The sequence below is a fragment of the Triturus cristatus genome, chromosome 11 (genome assembly GCF_964204655.1).
Source record: "Triturus cristatus chromosome 11, aTriCri1.1, whole genome shotgun sequence".
In the NCBI taxonomy this organism is placed as follows: domain Eukaryota; kingdom Metazoa; phylum Chordata; class Amphibia; order Caudata; family Salamandridae; genus Triturus; species Triturus cristatus.
In genome coordinates, this window is record NC_140594.1 from 478,231,820 (window position 1) to 478,252,052 (window position 20,233).

The following is a 20,233-nucleotide window of genomic DNA, read 5'->3' on the forward strand; positions in this document are numbered from 1 at the left end:
AGCTCCAGTACACAGATGGGCTCACAGAGATAATAGACCCTATGTAGATATTGATATTTATTGGAGACATCGTAATATCCAAAGGGCCCGAGCATTGGTAGATACAGGAGCGGAGGCCACTCTTATTCATGGAAAATCAAAGAAGTTTAAAGGTCAGCCTTTTACAATTACCGGATTAGGTGGAAAGGAAACTCCCGCAGTTCAAACCTTACTTGAAATGAGAATAGGTAGAATTCCTAGAAAAGAATACTCTGTATTAGTGGTGCCACTCTTAGAATTCATAATTGGAATTGATATTTTGAAAGGAATGACTTTGCACTTAGATGATGGATGTTACCAATTTGGAACTAAACATTATATATCGTCCAGGCCTGTACGGGTTGGTCGTTTAAGAATGCCCCCCATAAAAGTTCCTCAGGCGACAAAAGTGGTTCGTCAGAAGCAGTATCGTATTCCAGGTGGTCATGAAGAGATTAGTACCACTATTCAGGAGTTGGTGGATGCAGGAGTTATAACCCCAGTTACTTCTGCTTGGAATAATCCTGTTTGGCCTGTACGTAAGAGTGATAATTCTTGGCGCATGACTGTTGATTATCGAGAATTGAATAGACACACACCCTCTTTGACTGTTGCAGTACCGGATGTTATTACCCTAATTGAAAGAATCCAAAAACATCCAGGTACATGGTATGCGTCCATTGATATTGCTAATGCTTTCTTTTCGATTCCGATTGCCCCTGAGTGTCAGGAACAATTCAGTTTTACGTGGAACGGGCGTCAAATGACGTTTAGAAGTCTTCCTCAGGGCTATGTGCATAGTCCTACGATATGTCACCGGCTGGTGGCAGAGCATCTGGCTGAGGTACCAGTTCTTCCACAAATTCAGATATGTCACTATATTGATGATATTTTGATCCAAGGTGAATCACAAGAGGAAGTTCAGACCCAATTGGATAGAGTCATTGAGTGCTTGCGTGAGAAAGGTTGGGAAATCAACCCGGAGAAATTACAAGGTCCGTCCCAGGCTGTGAAATTTTTGGGTATTAATTGGCATGAAGGGCACCGAGAAGTGATCCCTCAGGTTCAACAGAAAATTCTTGATTTTGCAGTTCCGAGAAATAGGAAAGAAGCCCAAAGCTTCATTGGTTTGTTTGGATTTTGGCGCCAGCATATTCCTCATTTGAGTCAAATATTGGCCCCTTTGTACCAGGTCACTCGTAAAAAGAATGCATTTGAATGGGGTAAACCACAACAAGATGCGTTCAGTCTGGCAAAAGAAGCAATTCAGCATGCTCTGGATTTGTGGCCTGTATGTGATGGTGATGTGGATTTGAATGTGTCTGTACAAGGCCTTTATGCGAATTGGAGTTTGTGGCAGAAACAAGGTAAGAGTAGAGTACCGTTAGGTTTCTGGACCAAAAAGTTACCTGATGCTGGTGAGCGTTATACACCTTTTGAGAAACAGCTACTTGCATGTTATTGGGCTCTGGTGGATACCGAGCAATTGACTTTGGGACATGATATAGTTTTGCGACCTGAAATTCCTATCATGCAGTGGGTTATGAGTTCGCCGAAAACTCACCGAATTGGACACGCTCAAGAGGCGAGTGTGATTAAATGGAAATGGTATATACAAGACAGGGCACGTGTGGGACAAAAAGGAGTTGCATCTTTGCATGAGCAGGTGGCACGGGCGCCATCAACTGAAACTGAGAGTGAATGTTCCGTACCCTTAGTACAGGAGTCTCCTGTTAAGTGGGGTAAACCTTTTGATGATTTGTCTGCAGAGGACAGAAACCATGTCTGGTTTACAGATGGTTCAGCAAGGTTCATAGGGACGAAACGGCATTGGAAGGCAGTGTCCTATAATCCGATCACACAAAAATTGCTGAGTACAACTGGTGAGGGTAAGAGCAGTCAATTTGCTGAACTCTATGCTGTTTATCAAGTTCTGAAACAAGAGTTACCTGGCACATGTCATATTTTTACCGATTCTTGGTCTACTGCCAATGGACTGGCAGTTTGGTTACCGACTTGGCATTCCCATAGTTGGAAAATTCATTCCAAGGAATTGTGGGGAAAAGAATTATGGCAGGAGATTTGGGAAATGCTCCCACAGAGTACTGTTACAATCTTCCATGTGGATGCTCATACCCCGATAGACTCTCTTGACAAATTCTTTCATAATATTGCAGATGAGAAATCTAAAATTGCTGAGGCAGTGGTGGACACGCAAGATTCTGATATTGCGGGATTGGCGAAATGGGCCCACCAGAAAGCAGGACACTTTGGAGAGAAAGCCACTAGCAGGTGGGCTGCTGATCGAGGAATTTATATTCCCCTAGATTTAATTAAAAATGTTATTCTACATTGTCCCATTTGTCAGCATATCAGGCAGCGCAAAGTGCCCCAAATTGTTAAAGGTCATTTACATCGCGGGAAATTGCCCGCTCAAATTTGGCAGGTTGATTACATTGGTCCACTTCCTATGAGTAGGAATTGTCAATATGTTTGCACCATTGTTGATACATACAGTGGCCTGTTGGTGGCCCTTCCCTGTAAGCAAGCTACCCAATTGAATACTATTAAAACATTGGAATTGATTATGATGTATTATGGTGTGCCATTCCAAATTCAATCTGATAATGCATCCCATTTTCGTGGAAGATTGGTACAGGAATTCTGTGTGGAAAACAATATTGAATGGGTATTTCATATACCATATTATCCACAGGCCTCGGGTCTTGTGGAGAGGTTGAATGGCCTGCTAAAAGACCAACTTCGCAAATTAACAGATGACAAGTATAAGAATTGGCGAGATTTTTTGCCTCAAGCGCTATTGATTTTGAATAACCGTCCTTTTCTAAATGCTGAATCCCCACTTATGCGTTTGTTTCCTCCGAATGTTGATGCTAAACCTAACGAGATCAGAGAGACTGTGATGTACTGGGAGATTACTCCCGGAGCTTTAGCTCCATGCAGAGCGACCCCAGGGTCGGCAGGTTTAGACTTGCATGCCATGGATGACACCATTATAAAAAGTAAAGATCGAGTCATCATTGAAACAGGTGTTGGTGTTCAGATACCACCTGGAAATTTCGGATTAATTGCCCCTAGATCGGGGCTGGCTGTAAAAGGTATTCAGGTGCTTGGAGGAATCATTGATAGTGACTATCAGGGAGAGATTAAGGTGCTCCTGCTGAATAGCAGTGAGGTTGACTTACTGATACATAAAACTGACCGAGTGGCTCAATTGCTAATAATGCCTGTCTTCAGTGGAGAGATGGTAAAAGGCACTGCCCCAACGTTGCTAACTGTACGAGGCCAGAAAGGTTTTGGCTCCACAGATAATCCTGGGGCCAGAGTTTGGGTGCAGTCGCCTAAGAATCCCCCTGAACAAGCAGAGGTCATTGCAACCGGTCAAGATAATACCATTTTAGTTATGAGACCAGGGAAAGATAGCTGGGAAGCAGTCCCGGCTGACAAATGTTACTTACGAGAATGAATAATGCCTGTATTTGATTCTCTTTCAGATCATTCTTTGGACTGTTGCTGCAGGATGTGTCAGCGTTGGACTGTTTTTGGGCTGCTACGACGAGAGAGGCGGGATCCCATCAACCCGGGATGAGTTGAGAACCCGAGTGTCGCGTTCCTTCGCTGCGTGGGATTCGTCGTCGAACTTTTGGACTTCACTAGCGAAACGGGTGACTAGCGCCCCTCATTTCTGCTTGACACCGATGAGATCAGTAAATGACATTTTGGCAACTTGTTTGGTTGCTGTCCCTGCTTCGTTGGAGACTCTGACTCATATTTTCAATATATCAACCGCTCGCCCCAATATTCTTCTGGGCGATTTCGCTACCCATCAGTATTGCCCCTTGTGTACTGAATTGTCAGACCCGATACCCCCCATCCAGTCCCAAATAGTTACCTATAATATCACACAAGGTGATTTGTGTTTTTTCCTTACGTGTAATCCTAGTGCAATTTCGGAATGTATGCGTTTAAAATTGAAAGGTGCCACCTCATTCACCACTCATGAACGAACTTTGTGCCTTCAAAGGACACCGAAAATATGTACTTCTGTTCAGAATAACATGACTTGCAAGAGTATGGTAGTTGCCCCCAGTCATTATCGCACGATGTTACTACCTGCCGGATGGCTTTTCTCATGTGGTAATACTTCCTGGCCATATGTCCCCGCAAATATTTCTGGAGGCCCTTGTGCCATTACTAGACTAAGCTTGCTCATGTTTTCATCACATCCGAATGCCAACTCTCGTGTGATTTGAGATACAGTGAGGTTACAGGAGGATTGTGACTCATCTTTGCATTTATATTCTAAGTCCGAATACCTTAGCCTGGCTATTTCAATTATTGGTGTTCCTGCTTTGGCAGTTTATAATGCAAAATCTATTGAGAAAATGGCCTGCTGGATGGTGAAATCCATTAATAATACTTCTACAGTCCTGTCGGACATGCTATTAGACGCCCAGGGTGAACGAAGGGCTATCTTGCAAAATCGCGCGGCCATTGATTATCTTTTGCTTAAACATGGACACGATTGTTCTGATTTTGAGGGTCTTTGTTGTTTTAACTTGTCTGATCATACACAATCCATTCGAGCTCACATTAATAAGCTACATGACTTAACAGAAGAAGTTAGAAAACACATTGACCAGGGCTGGTTTGACTGGCTCTTTAATTGGTTACCTGATTTACATATGTTACGTCAAATATTAGGAGGTATTCTGATTGCTATTGGCATTTTGATTTCCATCTGTTGCTTTATTCAGTGTATTCCTTCACTACTTCAATTCTGCACACCTGGTAATAGACATAGATCAGTTAGTTTTGTTTCATATTATTCTTCCACAGATGTTAGTTCTGTTTAATGAATGTATAATAGACTGAAGTCAAGGGTGAAATGTTCTGCTCGATTTTCCTGGCCTTCTTGTGTTAACAAGTGATTGAATGTGACTTCAGTCTCTTACCATTCAAGCCTAAGGGTTAGAGTAGTGGATGGAGCCTATTTACTAGGCACTTCGACATGATTCTGTGCTCTTCCCCATAGATCAGGGCTTGCACATATGGCCTAGGGGATAGATTCGTTAGTATTAGGGATAACCTGTCCTGTAGTGAGGGTATTTCATGGAGCCGTGCTGAATGCAGGCCTGGTAGGCCTCAAACGGGAGAGACTCCATCTTTCTTTCTGCTCCGGCAGCTTGGGATTCTTCTAGGTCAAACGTAATGTTTTAGTTATGAGGTGTTATTCGCTTGGAGAGAACCGGTTGAGGCCGGCCCTTATCGAAGGATTGTATTTTTCTTCATGCCGAAGACACTACATCAGGCCGGCCGGCTGGGAACGTGTCCTTGGTACGGGGAGGTACAAGAATTTGGTGGGCGGCAGGTTACGGGCCGGAATTTTCCATGAGGAAATGCACCTCTATATTAGTGAAAGTCTGAGGTAGTTACAAGGGCAGTCCGTAGACGGCATCTAGCCGTTAGCAGTAAAGCTACTACTTATTCCAGGGAAGACAGACGCCATCTTGAAGGCGGAGAAGAACTGAGAGACAGATGCTTTCCTAACAGAATAACCAGAGAGGAGAGAGTAGCCGATAAGGAAGAGGTCCCAGTGACTCGGAGAAGGGTGATTCCAGGCGGGCCGAGGCACAGACGAGAAGGGAGCCTAGATGACCACTGAGTGCAGGCTACATACTACTAAGGTGATGTCGACCCTTTCTTATTAGAGTGTACAACTTAATCTTTCACTTTTCTTTGCAGGTTATGTGTTATATCGTAATGTTATGTGATTGTATGTGCAATGAGTAATAAAGTATCCAGTTTGTAGTGAACCAACATATGCTGTGTGTTCTTGTATAAGAGGGTAGCCTATTCTTCTAGTCAGCTGCGGCTACATGAACAGATGTTAACCCTGATCAGGTAAGTGGTAACTGAATAAGGGAAAGAGGAGCCCCTCAAACCTGAGAACAGGCTATGCCCGAACTGGCAATCCTTGTGTGATCTGATGAATAGTGAGACTGATTCCCTTTTTTGTATGTTATGGTGATCATAGGATGAACTGTCGTATGAGACTGCCGTCTAGGTAGAGAGGTCTGGATTCGTAGGGGATCGCGAGGCCGCCAACTGTGCTGAGACTGCCGTCTGGGTAGAGAGGTCTGGGTTCGTATGGGACCGCGAGGCCGCCACTTGTGATACTGTCGTATGGGCAGAGAGGTCTGGATCCGTATGGGATCGCGAGGCCGCCGATTGTGCTGAGACTGCCGTCTGGGTAGAGAGGTCTGGGTTCGTATGGGACCGCGAGGCCGCCACTTGTGATACTGTCGTATGGGCAGAGAGGTCTGGGTTCGTATGGGACCGCGAGGCCGCCACTTGTGATACTGTCGTATGGGCAGAGAGGTCTGGATCCGTATGGGATCGCGAGGCCGCCGATTGTGCTGAGACTGCCGTCTGGGTAGAGAGGTCTGGGTTCGTATGGGACCGCGAGGCCGCCACTTGTGATACTGTCGTATGGGCAGAGAGGTCTGGGTTCGTATGGGACCGCGAGGCCGCCACTTGTGATACTGTCGTATGGGCAGAGAGGTCTGGATTCGTAGGGGATCGCGAGGCCGCCGATTGTGCTGATACTGTCGTATGGGCAAAGAGGTCTGGGTTCGTATGGGACCGCGAGGCCGCCACTTGTGATACTGTCGTATGGGCAGAGAGGTCTGGGTTCGTATTGGGACCGCGAGGCCGCCCCTTATGAGATCTTGGTATGCATAGTAGGAATCCCCTGTCCTTAGGTGATAGATATATGTGGTTGTAGGATTGTAAATAGGTTCTAGGGAGGGGGTAACGTTCTGGCTGGGTTAGTGAGGCTCTGATGAGCGGGTTCTATCTGATCCGAAAACCCAAGCAGAACAGTAGGTCTGTGAGTGTGTGCATCAGTCTCTGAGTAGGTCTGGGAGTCGATGCATGAATGTTTAAGTGGGTCTGTAAATGAGTGCGTGAGTGTTTGAGTGGATCTGTGAGTGGCTTTAGGAGTCTCTGAGTTGGTCTGTGAATGGGTGCATGAATCTCTGAGTGGGTCTGTCAGTGGTTGCATGAGTGTCTGAGTGGGTCTATGAAAGGTACATAACAGACTGGGTGGGTCTGTGAGTGGGCGATTGAGTGTATGAGTAGATCTGTGAGTGGCTGCAGGAGTCTCTGAGTGGGTCTGTGAGTGGCTGTGTGAGTCTGTGAGTGGGTCTGTGAGTGTGTTTGAGTGTCTGACTGGGTCCATGAGTGGGTGGGTGAATGTTTGAGTGGGTCTGTGAGTGGGTGCATTAGCCTCTGAATGGGTCTGTCAGTGGTTGCATGAGTGTCTGAGTTGGTCTAGGAGAGGTACATGACAGACTGAGTGGGTCTGTGAGTGGGTAAATGAGTGTATGAGTGGATCTATGAGTGGCTACAGGAGTCTCTGAGTGGGTCTGTGAGTGGTTGTGTGAGCCTGTGAGTAAGTCTGTGAGTGTCTGACTGGGTCCATGAGTGGGTGTGTGAATGTTTGAGTGGGTCTGTGAGTGGATGCATGCATCTCTGAGTATAATTATGAGTGGGCGCATCACTGGCTGAGTGGGTGCATGAGTGTGTGAGTGGGTCTGTGAGTGGGTGTGTGAGCGTCTGAGTGGGTGCAAGAATCTCTGAGTGGGTCTGTGAGTGGGTGCATGAGTGTCTGAGTGGGTCTGTGAGTGGGTGCATGAGTATCTAAGTGGGTCTCTGAATGAGTGTGTGAATGTCTGAGTGGGTCTGTGAGTGGGTGCAGGAGTATCTAAGTGGGTCTCTGAATGAGTGTGTGAGTGCCTGAGTAGGTCTGTGAGTAGGTATGATGTTTTTTAATACATTTTGCAGCAATATTCACAAATCTGTCACAACATTACACGGTGGAGCCATGCTGAGCATCACAACAAATTCACAAATATCGCAGGTGGAGCAAAGAAACAGTTTTTCGATGTATTTTAATCATAAGGGGTCTCTAAAGCACCCCTATATTACAGCCATGGGGGTCAGAGTACCTCTGCCTTGACCCCTTATACCACTTTTTATGTTTACTTTCAGCCCTGGGTACCATGTCCCGTTACATAAAATGGCAGCCGCAACTTTCTACACAGGTTGTGGCCAGCCAATCACAACATTCCTCTTGGCGTGCGCATTCGTGATACCGTACAAAATAATCATGAAGTATTTGTGGCCACTGATATACAAATTCAAATAACAAAGGGGTAGGCTGGAATGAAATTACAGATTAAGGAATTTATGACACTGATCAAGAGATGGAGCGAGAGAGAGAAATGGGAAGATAGCAGGTCAAAATAAAGGAAACACAGAGAGTTAGGATGCAGACATCTTCAGTTCTAGTTGACAGAGATGACATAGAAATACAGATGCTTCCAATGATGGAAGTACCTGGTGGAGGATACATGCATGTGCCATGGACTAGAGCTGATATTTTGTCATTCACAAATGAATTCCCAAAATTGGGAGATAATCCAGTGGAATGGTACAGACAGATTAAAATGTTTGAATACCCTGTTTGACATTGGGGTCCTTGGAGACTTGTGGACTGAGTGTAAAACATCTGTAGATTGGCCTGAAACTGAACCAGAGAGGGATCCTAGAACGGGTGCCCTATCTTCAGTGGTACTGAAGAAATATCAACAAGTGATTATTTTCCTGAAAAACAAGATTTTTCCTATACCAATAGTAACAGGAGAGGTAAAGGGGAATTATATTTCATTCCTAGTTGGCACTGGTGCTACCCGCTCAACTGTAAGAACAACAGCACTTCCTGGCCTACCCCTCTCAGGAAAAAGTATCCAAGTTGTAGGAGCTTCAAATAGAAAGTTATCTACCCAAATTTCTGAACCAGTTCCTATTGAAATTGGGTCCTTTGAGGATTGATATTGCTTTGTTGTGTGTGATTCAAGTCTAGTAAATCTACTTGGAAGTGACTTAGGCCCACATGCATCAAGGTAGGCTTTTGCGATTCCTTAATTGCAATTATTAAGGAATCGCAATAAGGAATCGCAAAAGCCTATGCATATAGAAATCACTATTAAAATAGCAATTTCTAAACATTCCTTAATTGCGACTCGCAAATTGTGAGTCGCAATTAAGGAATGTCTTCCCATTCATTCCTATGGGCCTAGAGGCCCATAGGAATGAACGGGTATTACATTCGCAATTTGAGAGGACCCACTAGGTACTTGCAAATTGCGAATGCAATTTCAAGCGTGCAAGGGTTGAAAAAAAGTTTACTCTGTTGGTACCCCTGAAATCTGCATATGAGTACATGTTGCAGACACGTGTAAAATGGAACTTTGAAAAATGCACTTTAGTGCATTTTTCAAAGTTTTTGCAAATTACCATCAAGTACAAATTGATGGTAATTTGCGACTCCTATTAGCAGAATCACTACATTTTTAACTTTAATGCATTGCATTTAAGGAATCTCGATTTGTGATTCCTTAAATGCAATCGCAATTTAAGTAATCGCAATTTAGAGATTACTTAAATTGCAATTTTTGCATTTGGGATGATGCATCCCAAATGCAAAAATACCGGTCGCAAAGGGGCCGATTCTGAGAATCTGCCCGTTTGAGACCGGTTTTTCTTTTGATGCATGTGGCCCTTAGGTATTGAAATTTATACCAATGATGAGGCTGTTATTTTTAAACTTGCCCAACAGACACCTGACATGGGAATATATTCCCTTCGGACCAAGGAGGATTTGCCCATTGAATTGAAAGTCGACATGTTGCCTAAAGTCTTGGACTTTACAGGTAAAGATATCAGACTAACCAAAGGTGTTGAACCAGTCTGAATCACAGTCAAACCCAATGCAGAATATCCTAGAATCCCGCAATACAATTTGACTCAAGATACTATTGCCGGTATAACCCCTGTGATTGACTCAGTGATTGAGCAAGGGATCTTGAAGGAGATAATGGGAAGTCCATGTAACTCTCCAATTATGGACTTACAGAAGCCAAATGGCAAGTATCGTATTGTGCAGGATTTGTGGAAGGTGAATGTAATTGTTGTCTCATGTTGTCCTGTGGTACCGAATCCAGCTGTGTTCATAGTTCAGATTCCATGCGAGGCTGAATGGTTTTCAGTCATTGATTTGTGCCAAGCTTTTTTTTCTATTCCTTTCCATGAGGATAGTCAGTTTCTTTTCGCTTTCTGTTTCGGCAATCATGTCTTGGCATGGTGCCCAGTGCCACATGGGCATATTGGAAAGCTCCTCAATCTTTAATCGGATTCTCAGGAAAAATCTTGAGTCTCTGGTAATGCCAAATTACTCAGTGCTAGTACAATACATTGATGACCTGTTGGTGGCATCGTATACTAAGGAAGTTTGAAAGACTGTTGCCATTGCTCTTCTGAATCATCTGGCCGAAAATAGACATAAATTATCCCTGACTAAGATATAGTTTCGCCAAACTGAAGTCCTGTACTTAGGACATCACAGTGAAAAAGGAACAAGGTAGAATCTCTGTAATTCTCAAAAGGAGTCCGCTATCTATCCAAAAAGAAGTCTGCATGTTCTTTGGAATGGTGGGCTACTGTCAACAATGTATTCCAAACTTTTCTTTGACAGAAAAACCTCTCCAGAGGTTGACACACAAAGACGTGTCTGATCCGGTACCTTAGGATGACAGTTGTATGACTTCCTTCACTGAGCTGCGAGAATGCCTTTGCAGGGCACTGGATCTGGGAATGCCTGACTACAACAAATGCTTTGTGTTGTTTTGTAGTGAAATGGAAGGCTGCGCTCTTTCAGTACTGACACAGATGCATGGAAGCAATCACAGACCTGACGCTTGTTTTTCAGCAACTCTTGCTCCTGTAGCTGCAGCGTTGTCTGGATGTTTGAAAGCAGTTCCATCTGCATGTATGAGTCTTGAGCAGTGTGAGAGAATAGTCATGGGATATTGCCCTGCACAAACACAAGTCCTTATCCTCACTGCTGATCACCAATGTAGAAATTGGGTTGTTGATTGACTGAGCTATGAGCTCTGTTCAAGCGGCAACCACAATACTAGTCATGGTAAGAGGCAGGCAAACCCTAAATGAACCTGTGTTCACCTTCTGGTAGCTTGGCACAGAGCAGTCAGTTTTAGCTGACAGGCAATGTGTGAAGTATTTATAAAGTATTCTGTGCAACACTTCAAACTGTAAAACAGTGACCCCCATAAAAAGATTCCAATTGAGTAGATTTTCATAAATAAAACGAGACCAAAACGAAGAAAATCCATTTAGTAGAACTGGAGTTAGTGAATTGCAAAGTTTTTAAGTAAAAGAGCTCCAAGAAGAAAAAAGAGCTATTAGGTGATATCTAATGGACAAGGTACCCCCGGATACTGGAAGCGCTGTTAGTTACTCGCGTGCGCTGCTGCAGCATAGCCCTCTGTTGTGATGCCTTTTAAATTTATTTTCTCGTTTTCCTATCTCTGTTGTACTTTATTAGTTATGTGTCCCTGTTTTTAACTTGTGACATCGTGTGCTCAGCCTTGCTCCCCAATTGCGCATTCTTGCACTGTAATAGTTGAAACTCACCGCTTTTAGAGCGGGTCCCTGGCCGGTGGAGTGTGACACAGCCGCCATCTTGGAGGAAGGAAGTGCTGTTTTTGGGTGCTATTTTAGCGAGCGCTCTAGCGCTCCGGCGTTCAGGACTGTAACCTATTTAAACGGAACATGGATACGCGCAGCGGTCGAGCACAGCGGGAGCGCCGTACGAGCGCCGGAGGTGCGCCAGAGGTAAGCCCGTTTGCGCCTGTTCGCGCATGGTCGGGCATAGGGCCTAGAACCTCTGCTCTAGTATGTAAGCAGCATCTCATCTATTCTCGTCGGAGCCTGTTATCGCTAAAAGGTGATTCATCCCCCACATGTTGCCACTCTCTAGATTTGGCCTTTGGTCATTCTTCGTGTAATCATTGCTCCTTTAGCGTAACAGAGAGTGGCGAGAATAGAATATCGCTTGAAGTCGAATTGAAAATGGCATTAGTTAACTGCCGCTCACTGCCTAAGCATGCTGTCGAAATTTCCCTCCTATTTCACGATAAGGCCTTGGATATACTGTTTGTCACGGAAACCTGGTTGGGACCTAATTCGGGCCTGGATATCGTCCAGTCTCTGCCTCCTGGGTACCTGATTCAACATAAGGACAGAGCCTTCAAGGTGGGGGGAGGGGTTGCCATTATTTATAAGGACTATATAGCGTGCCGGCTATTAGAACTCTCGATTCCGGATAGTGAAAGTGTACATTTTGCCATCTCAATTTCTCCAGAGACTTCCTTTTCAGGGTTTTTGATCTATCGCCCCCCGGGCTCTTTGGGGCAATTCCATGAAAAACTGGTCGAAACAGTAATGGACGTAGCCAGTACAGTCTCCAACTTCATGGTGTTGGGGGACTTTAATCTTCATTTTAATAAATCATCGGATATCATTGCCTCAGAAGTAAACAAAGACCTGGGGAGTTACGACTTAAGCCAAAAGGTACAACACCCCACACATCTTAAAGGTAATCTCCTTGACCCCATTTTTTCAAATATTCCCTGCCTTATCACTGATGCCCCTGACCCGGTTCCCTGGTCAGACCACATGGTAGTTCCTTTTACCTGGAAGGTGCCTCTGCCTAGCTTAACCCCAATCTATCATAGAGGGCTGGCTAGGCATTGGTCCAAACTTGAGCTCTCTGAATGGGCAGAAATGTTGAAGAAGACTGAACCTTCAGCCCATTCGGATGTGGATAGAGCTAATAAGGACTTTAATCAGTGGATAGAACGATCCTTGGATAGCCTGTTGCCTAAAAAACCGACAACATTAAAGAAAGGCCACACTAAACATCCTTGGTTTAATTTGGAGCTAAGAGCCCTTAAACAAGAGTGCAAAAGGGAAGAGAGGCAATGGCGAAAAAAGTTTAGCTGTGAAAAGAAAAGGAGATATAGAGCTGCTCTAAAGAAATATAGGACCGCTCTGATCACCACTAAATCTGTATTCTTCGCAGGTAAAATTGAGTCCTCCGCTAATGCCCCCAGGGAGATGTTTAGAATAGTAAAGTCACTGATGAAAGTACCTGATCCGGCGCCCGCTCCAGATGAATCAGGTAGTCGATGTGAAGAATTGACGAATTTCTTCATTACAAAAATTCAAAAGATCATTGATACGCTCCCTCTAACACCCTTAGGCGACCACCAATCATTACTTACCATACAGGACCAATTGGATCATCCTAAGCTCTCCTCTTTTTCTCCTCTTAGGGAGGATCTCTTACCTCCCCTATTGAATGCCATAAAGAGTGGCTCCCCGCTCGACCCCGCCCCGATGAACATCTTAAACTCAGTTTTGCCTGCCATCAGTAAACCCATGGTGAACGTGGTTAATGCATCAATGGAGTCAGCTGTGGTTCCCAGAGAGTGGAAGGTAGCGATGGTCAAGACTTTGTTGAAAAAGCCCAGCCTGGACCCAGGGGACTTCGCCCCATTTCTTTGCTACCGGGGATTAGTAAACTGACTAAGAAGTTCGTTAACATTCAATTGGCCTCTTTTTTGGAAACACATAATCTGCTCCATCCTGGGTTCAGGAAAGGACAGGGAACTGAAACAGCCCTGCTGAAGGTGGTGGAGGAGGCCAGGAGGATTCTGGACGCAGGTGGCAGCGCGGCCATTATCCTCCTGGACCTCAGCGCCGCCTTCGATGCGGTTAATCACCGTATCCTCATTTCCCGCCTCAGTAACATCGGGGTCACGGGTCAGGCCCCCAAATGGCTGGAATCCTTCCTTAGGGATAGATTCTTTAAGGTGTTTGAGGATAATCATTGCTCATGCCCGGTTCCGCTGCAGTGTGGGGTGCCGCAGGGGTCCTCCCTCAGCCCCACACTGTTTAACGTGTATATGGCACCCCTGGCGGAGATAGTGGCTCCTTTTGGGGTTCAGTTGGTGAGTTACGCCGACGACACCCAGTTGGTGTTCTCTCTGAATCAGGCTGCACATTCTTCTTTGAATTTGTGTAACTGCCTAGAAGCCGTCGCAAGCTGGATGGGTCAGTCCCATCTTAGGCTGAATGGTGTAAAGACAGAGGTGCCGATCACGATCCGGTAAAAACCGGGTACGAACCGTCGGACAGAGCATATTCTCCGTCCGACGCGTACCCGGTCGTCAATTTCTACAAACAAGGAATTACGATTCGCACGGGTACACCATGACCGTACGATTCGTAAAAAAGTCAGACCGAACAAAAAAACACCTACCAATGCGATCCGGGAAAGTGCCGACCTGACGTCGGGACGCTCGCAGCCAGCCATTCACGACCCAGGAATCACGATTCGCACCGACGTCACCCCGCACGGTGAATATTTTGCGGCAGCCAAAAACTGCCGGGAAATCAGGACGACGCGAACAAGGACCACCAGTACGCGACGGACAGACGACGACGCGAACAAGGAGGACCAGTACGTGACGGACACACAGGACGACGCCACCAAGGAGGACCCGTACGCGACAGGACGACGCGATTGGAGTACCAGTACGCGACGGACAGACATGGACCCGAACCTACGAGTCATCCCTGCCCTCATAGCAGTCCACCTGCTCTACAGGCACCGACGCAGACGCCGCAGAAGGTCAGAATAACTAAGGGAGGGGGGAAAGTGGGGTGGGGTGGGGGTGGCACGACCAGGGCAGACCACAAAACAACCACATAAGTCACACATGGCCTGGACATACCTGACTCCCATGCCCTGGTCACCACGAGGGGGTGGGGGTGTGTCCTGATAAGCCAGCGACCGCCACAACGGAAGTCCGTCACCACGCGAACCGGCAACACAACCAGACAGGTACGTCCCGTACCCACGCCTCAAGAGCGTGGGTACGAGTCGTACCACGCCCACACACACGTCACCCCAACAATGGCGGGACGGATCGTACCCACGTGGCAAAGGCCTGGGTACGGCCTGCACAAGCATCACATAGCGTGGGGACGGATATGTACGGACCCTACCCCCACCCGCGTATGCATGGAGCGTACCCCCACCCCAACAGTGTAAGTACGACTCGAACCCTCACCCACGGACGTACGGACCGTACCCCCCATGCCAACAGTGGAAGTACGACCCGTCCCCCCACCCGCGTATGCATGGAGCGTACCCCCCATGCCAACAGTGTAAGTACGACCCGTACCCCCACCCGCGTATGCATGGAGCGTACCCCCCACCCCAACAGTGTAAGTACGACCCATACCCCCACCCGCGTATGCATGGAGCGTACCCCCCACCCCAACAGTGTAAGTACGACTCGAACCCTCACCCGCGGACGTACGGACCGTACCCCCACCCCCACCAGTGTAAGTACGACCCGTACCCCCACCCGCGTATGCATGGAGCGTACCCCCACCCCAACAGTGTAAGTACGACTCGAACCCTCACCCGCGGACGTACGGACCGTACCCCCCATGCCAACAGTGGAAGTACGACCCGTACCCCCACCCGCGTATGCATGGAGCGTACCCCCCATGCCAACAGTGTAAGTACGACCCGTACCCCCACCCGCGTATGCATGGAGCGTACCCCCCATGCCAACAGTGTAAGTACGACCCGTACCCCCACCCGTGTATGCATGGAGCGTACCCCCCACCCCAACAGTGTAAGTACGACTCGAACCCTCACCCGCGGACGTACGGACCGTACCCCCACCCCCACCAGTGTAAGTACGACCCGTACCCCCACCCGCGTATGCATGGAGCGTACCCCCCATGCCAACAGTGTAAGTACGACCCGTACCCTCACCCGCGTATGCATGGAGCGTAACCCCCATGCCAACAGTGTAAGTACGACCCGTACCCCCACCCGCGTATGCATGGAGCGTACCCCCCACCCCAACAGTGTAAGTACGACTCGAACCCTCACCCGCGGACGTACGGACCGTACCCCCACCCCCACCAGTGTAAGTACGACCCGTACCCCCACCCGCGTATGCAAGGAGCGTACCCCCCACCCCAACAGTGTAAGTACGACTCGAACCCTCACCCGCGGACGTACGGACCGTACCCCCACCCCCACCAGTGTAAGTACGACCCGTACCCCCACCCGCGTATGCATGGAGCGTACCCCCCATGCCAACAGTGTAAGTACGACACGAACCCTCACCCGCGTATGCATGGAGCGTACCCCCCACCCCAACAGTGTAAGTACGACCCGTACCCTCACCTCGAATGCATGGAGCGCACCCACACCGTGTATGTCCCAAGCGTACATATCCAGAAATTGGAGGTGTGTGTGCAGAGTCCTCCCAGCAGTGCCCAGAGACAGGAGGGTGTGTGCAGAGTCCTCCCAGCAGTGCCCTGAGACAGGAGGGGTGGGTGCAGAGTCCTCCCAGCAGTGTCCAGACCCAGGAGGGGTGTGTGCAGAGTCCCCCCAGCAGTGTCCAGACCCAGGAGGGGTGTGTGCAGAGTCCCCCCAGCAGTGTCCAGACCCAGGAGGGGTGTGTGCAGAGTCCTCCCAGCAGTGCCCAGAGACAGGAGGGGTGGGTGTGGAGTCCTCCCAGCAGTGCCCTGAGACAGGAGGGGTGGGTGCCCATCACTCCCAGCAGTGCCCTGATACAGGAGGGGTGTAACACATGTGTGTGAGGCCAGAATTATCCACATGCATACTGGCTACAAGGGAACATGTCCCCATGAACTCATGTCAACAGACTCCACACACAAGTACAGTGAACACCAAGGATGCCACGATTGTCGCAGGTGGAGACATGGCCCTGCATGCATGGCCAAAGTAGAAGGGCTCCGTCACACACACAGCTCATGTAGACACAGCTCTGCGCTAAACATTGGGAACACCCTGCAGGGAAGAAAGCTGGGTACACAGAGGAAGGAATACACCCTGGGACAAGTGCACCATGCAGTAACTGCTTACATGAACAAAGAAAGTTAGCCAACACCTTGTGATGGCACACAGATCACAGGGTCCCACCAATGAGCAGTACACTACTACACATCCCACACACCCAAACCCTTACACACCACCCAAAACCATGTAGCAGCCCCACCAACACCAATACCAGCATAGCAGTAGTGTGATAATGAAAACAAAATTAAGCTTTATTCAGCATGAGCACAATGTCCGTGGATCGCAGGCAGTTCAATCTTCACAAAGCCCATAGGGCAGTCAATGATTCTCAGCTGGATGGGGGACACAGTGGGATGCGTGTCCCCTACATTGCCTGCACAGTCAAATGGCATCGTCTTCCACACTGGTGAGGGCATCGGGGGGGGGGAAGCAACAGGCACCGCAGGGACATCAGGGCAAAGGGGAGGCGTTGTGGGTGCAGGGATGGAGGACTCCACCACAGGAGGTGGGTCAGTGCCAAAGGCGGAGGCCAGGATGGCACTACACACCTTTGCAAGGTCCTCCAGGGAGTCCCCTGCACCCGAAGGGACCTCAGGCCCCAAGGAGGGGGGGGGATCAGAGGGATGGGTCGCAGCGCCACCGGGGGAGGGTGGAGACAGGGGGGGAGACTCAACCACCCTGACCGGGGACCTCCTTGACCGCTTGCGTGGTGGTGTAACTGTGGGGCTCAGGGACAGAGCGGCCATGAAGGTGTCCTTGGGGGAGATGTGGCCAGGAGAGCTGAGGGGAGGGGATTTGGAGGGAGTGGACTGGGTGGAATGCGGACTCCCACTATGGCTGCGTGTCACACGTTTGCCCCCCGACCCAGTGGGTGTGCCTACCTCACCCTGTGTGTGCGTGTCAGGAGGAGTGCGGTGGACCTTCCCTGCTGGTGTGGTGCCCGTGTCTGTTGATGTGGGTGCATGCCGACGTCTGGGTGTACGTGTGACAGGCATGGGAGTGGGAAGTGTGGATGGGGCAGGGGTAGGTGGGGGGAGGTCGCGCTGCAGGAGACCCACTGCTGCAGTCAGTGTGGAGTCGATGGACCTCAGCAAGTTGCGTTGGTCAGCCTGCGATGAATGAATGCCCTCCAAGAAAGCCTCGATGTTGGTGAGGGTTTTGCCGTGGGCATGGAGGACATTAAGGATCGCAGCCTGACCAACCTGCAGTTGCCGCTGGATGTCCACAGTCTCTGCATTGGCGGCAGCAGTGGAGACAGGGGCAGGGGGTGCGGTGCCTGGCAGGAAGGAGACATGCTGTGACCGGGCACGCTGGGAAGGGACACGAGCAAGTGGGAGGCGGCTGGTGGAAACTGAGGGGGCGGTGCGAGGTGTTGTTCCGCTGTCAGCTGCTGGTGCAGCCTCCGCCCACTCGGAGACATCGTCCCCGGACCTGTCAGCTTCGTAGTCTGATGTGCCAGTCGACAGGTCCTCGGCCACACTCTCCTCCGCCTCTGTACCACTCGATGTGCCAGACCCGATGTCACGGCTGGCACTGGTGCTCGGTCCCTCCGCCTGGTCTGTGTCCATGTCTCCCTCTGTGTCCCCCGACGATGCTGTGGGCAGGGTGGAGAGACAGAAATAATCAGACATCTGTACACATCTGTCACATGAGTCCAATCCACATAGGTAACATTGCATGGCCTGAAAAGGAAGATCCCTAACATCTACTGAACAGGGTACCGATGTAGGGCATGAAACACACAGTTGGTTGAGCCACCATGCCACTGAAATACCATGGAGAGCATGAGACAATAGCTAAACACAGGAAAAGGAGTCTGACATAGCACCCAGGCCCTGGGGACAATCCAGCACTGCATCTGCACCACACAGCGTTGGCGAAAATACCCATGACCAGGGACCATATCCATGAACTTGAGACACATGCTGCATAGGTAATGCTGAAAACATGCACAACATGACTCTGTCACTGCACATTGCGTGTGTGTCCAGACACATCACACACTGCCCAGACCCAGCAAGTGGTAATCAGGATTTAACACATAGGCATTGCCCGCCCCAACAAGACCCTACACGAGGCAAATTGTTGAGACACAGGTGGCACCAACATCTCATAGTCTGGGTGATACACACAGGGGCAGGCAAAAAGCGAGATTGAACGCCAAACAGCCAAGGTGCGCCTGTACAAATAATGTGGTACCAGTGCCCATCCTCAGATGAGTATAGCAAGACACACAGGCACTGGCAACTGTGAGTATGAAGAAGGACAATCAGGTCAGGCTGCACAGTGGACACCTGTACAAAATAGCACGTCTATATACATGGTGACAGGGGACAATGGCAGAGAGCACAACTTACGCTGTAGACACTGACAGTGGCCACGTGTATGATGACACATACACCACTGAGGAAAAGGTGCCCCAGGGGACAGTAGTGGGCACGCAACTACATGCTACTGAATGGTAATGACTGCAACACACGTCACCATCCCTGCACTATGTGTATCGCACACTCATGCACATCATGTCACAGGCCACTACATGGGACATGCGCGCTGTAAGGCATGACACATGAGAGACCAACTCCCATGTCTGGAGTCAGCATCAGTGCCAACTGATATGGAACCCACATGCAGTGAACTTGACAGTGCACAGGCAATGTCCCACAACCTGTTACACACCACCCCCACACATGATGCTACAGACATTGTTCCCGTGGACAAAGCGCCAGCCTACATTACCCTGTGGAGGAGTGACTACACACAGACCAGGGAACACATTGCAAGGAGGGGAAGGGTGGCAGGGGCACAGCGCTATACTGGGGCAAACAGGGTCTGCACAGCACCTTTAAACCCTGCCAGTGAATTCATGCTACTGTGCCCTTACAAATGCCGGTGACACACAACAAACACACATGTACCTACCCCCTTCCGGCTGCTGCATCGCCTGTAAGCACCTCTCCAGGTCTGGAAAGACCACCGGCAGCACACGCCTGTGGAGGTGGCTCAGACGGCGGCGGTTGCGGTTCTTGTGGCTCTCAGGTGAGTCCCCCAGCAGGAGCCGTGCAATCCTCCGCGTCCAGCACCGGATATCCTGCCAGCGTTTCCTCACCTGGGGCAGGCTCCGCCTCCGACCATCCACACGCCTCACGGCACTGACGGCGGTCAGCCAGATCTGCTCCTTGGCAGTGGCGCCCACCTGTGAGGTAGAACAAGTGACACCACATCAATACACCAGCCACATGTCACAGAGAGACATATGGGTACAAATTAGCTGGTTACAACAAGGCATGTCATGCAGCCAACGCATTGCACCTTTGTCATAGGGACATCATCCCCTGTTGAGGGGAAAAA